Below are 3,320 nucleotides of genomic sequence, written 5' to 3'. Positions count from 1 at the left end.
TCTACCCCATAACCAGAGCCTGCCTACTTTACTACTTTGTGCTCTCATCTACATCTCTGACTTTACGGGGGGCTGTCCCCCACCACCTCTTTCAGAGAAGGAGTTAACTTAGAGCTTCAATTAATAATAATTCCTGGGCGTGACAGGAGTGTTTCAACCTACAAACTCCTCTGAAGGTTCTCTAGCCTGCCTGACAGGCTTGTCCGGCCACATTGATTGCTCACAGCCTCCCAACCGTGAGAGGCACGAGATGCTTTAAACCTTCTAAAAAGAGGTTCTTTAGAGAAGTTAGAAAATTATTAGTATAAGTATAGTGGGCTGATTAGAAATTGTATTGGTGAAGGGTTTTTCATTTGTTGAGCCTATGTTTACTGCTAAGTCTCCACATCCCCTGCCCTTATACACATTAATGAATATATAGAAGAAATAAGTATTAACCTTTGATGTAAATCACGTTAGACCTTAGGCCAAGTAAATTCTTTCCTTAACTAAAACCCGCTACACCCTCACCCTATAGGAATGTAACTTTATTTGAGTGGCGTCTGTTTTAAGAATAATCACCCCTGGAGAAATAAGTGTTGACTGACCGCTGTCACAAGGAGAGAGTCATAAATTGTCAGCAGGCCCCCCTGGCCAGAAGATGATGTAACACCCTTAAGACCTCTATATACATTTGTGTGAAGCACCTGACTTTAATAAAAGTCAGGACTGCTGTTCCTGCGTGACTTTTGTATAACATCTCAGTGTATAAAAACAGACTCTGGAAAATGAAGAATTGGGATCAGTTCCTCGAAAGACTGGTCTCCCCATGTCTCTCTCTCTCACTCTGGCTGAGTCTCCATCTGGAGCGTGGAACCCACCAAGCTTACTAATTATGCCTGGGCTTCTAAGATCCGACCGGGGAGGCCTCAGTGTCTCCTCTCCTTCAGGAGAACGGAAGGACGCCTGCGGCCTACGTAAGTGGTGCAAGCTTCTTGTCTTGAAGTTTTATTGGTCTCCGTGAAACCAAGGTACTCAGTCTCTTTTCTCCACTGAATTTTCCTACTGAGCTATCCTCATTCTATTACTCTTTATAGCTCTAATTAATATCTAATTGAAGCTATTGTATCCTGATCCTCGCCAGCGCCGTCCCTGCTTTGAACTCCCTGGATCAGCCGGGGCTGGACCCCGGCACCCACCCAGCCTTGAGAGAGATTTTCAAATTCTCTCCCATCTTGAAGGTGTTTATGGCAATTCTGGAAGTGATTCTCCCTCCTGTGAACTTAATCAAATTAGGCATTGACCACATCTGTCTCAATAGATGACATCTGACCTTTAATTATGTACCTCATAAGCTGGTTGTAAAAATTAAATGTGACAGTTAAAATAATTCATGTAAACCCGTATAACATAGTTTGTGGCATACAGTTATTGTCCAGTGTTAGCTATATTATTATGATTATTTCTTTTTTATCATTATTACATTATTTTATATTATTAAACTATGATATTTTAATTTCAGCATACGTATCATTGGTCTTTCCAACAAGGATAAAGGCAATATTATATCTAGTTTGCCCCAAATTTCTCAAACTCTTAACCCTGTGCTAAACACAGAATGTATCACCAATAAATACTTAGATGGTTAAAAACGGGACACTAAAATTGTTAAAAAATAATGCCTTTTTACCCTCTGCATTTTCTGAATCACGTTTAGGTAGTAAAACAGGTGGAAGTATTCTTAGCAAAGATTTACAGTAAAAAATAGTTGTTAAAGTCCTCTGTCAAGGCAATAAACTGTCATTCCAGAAATAACTAGGTGGTCCTGACCCGAAGGTCTCAGGTGAGCTGTAAATTCTAGGGAGAAGATGGTTTATAGCTGCCCATCAATCTGCAGACATGTTTCCACATAAATTTCTGAAGGCTTGTGTTGGCTCACAGATTTCCTTGTCAGTGGAGTCCAGAAGGTTCTAAAGCCTTAAGTCGGCAGATCCACTCCACAATGTACACATTTATGCTTTAGAAATGCCACCCTGGAAGCAGCTGAGAAATGAGTTGCATGTGATGGATGGAACAAGGGGCAAATTAGAGACTATGACCAGGGCCTGAAGAGGAAACTGCAGACCCAATCTAAGCATCGCAGGGAAGGACCCAGAGGTCCGGAGTGCACCCTCACCCCATGCCTTTTCCAGGACCAGCTTCTCTGTGCTCAGTCCCCTCCTGCATGAAGCCCTCCAGTCTCCAGATTCTGCAAATGCAGTGAATTCCATCACAGTGGGAGTGCCAGGCCTCCTGTCCAGACCCCACAAAGTTTCTCACAGCTTTCACATCAATTTCTCATCCCCAGAGTCCATCTCCATTCAAGACACAACTCAGAAGTCTGAGAGTTTCCATTTGATCTCTTCTCTCTACATTTTCAGCCTAGATTTCTTTTTACTTTTCATTCAGTTTTTCCCAGAAGTCAAGATGAAATTAATTTATAAATAAATATACAAGAAAACTATTCCACTGTTGGTAATCCAATAATTTCAGGTATCATTATTTAGTTTTTCAGCAAAAAACACAATTCTTTTCCAAATGGCAACAATACTTCCAAAGGTGAAGAGAAGCTTTTCAGCTCACAGCTGTTGAAGGCAGTGCAAATTATATAGACATTTTGGAAAACAGGTCAGAAAAAGCTATTCGGAGCACCCCCACCACCAACAAAATTAAGCGTCATGCCCATTGACCTCATAATGTAACCTGTAGGAAATTTTCCTTAAAAACAAAACAGGGGGATAGGAATGTCATCAGACTATGTTCATTACATCATCATTTAAAATAGGCAAAAACTGGGAGCAATTTTAATGATTAGCTGAATTTCCTACTTTATGATAAAACTTCACCCTGTGTTTTTCCTTTCTTAGCAACTAATACATCTCTAATTAAATACCTACATTAAAAAAGTACAAACGATCAAGACAAAAGAAAATTAAGTAAAAGCAGAGATGAAGTTAATACACAAAATGTGTGTGAACCCAAGTATAATTGCTGTTGTTGAAGATGACATTGCATAATCAAAGGTAAAGTAAAAGTGAGTGTAAAACCCAGAGCCATGCCCCCAGATAGTTCACTCCAGTCCAAGTCCAGAGCACAGTGGGTGTTCAACCATGCCCTTGAATAATGTTCATCCATTATTTGCCCTTCAAACTGTTTCCTATTTAACAACATAATATGGGCTTCTCTGGTGGCTCGGATGGTAAAGAATTTGCCTGTAATGCGGGAGACCTGGATCCGAGCTCAATGTGATTCTAGAGGCCAGACAGAAATCTCCATACACTGAAATGGAAGTACAAGTTTTA

This window comes from Bubalus bubalis, chromosome 3 (assembly GCF_019923935.1).
Source record: "Bubalus bubalis isolate 160015118507 breed Murrah chromosome 3, NDDB_SH_1, whole genome shotgun sequence".
NCBI classification, from domain to species: Eukaryota; Metazoa; Chordata; class Mammalia; order Artiodactyla; family Bovidae; genus Bubalus; species Bubalus bubalis.
The sequence above is the reverse complement of the archived record's forward strand: the minus strand, read 5'-3'. Positions refer to the sequence as shown.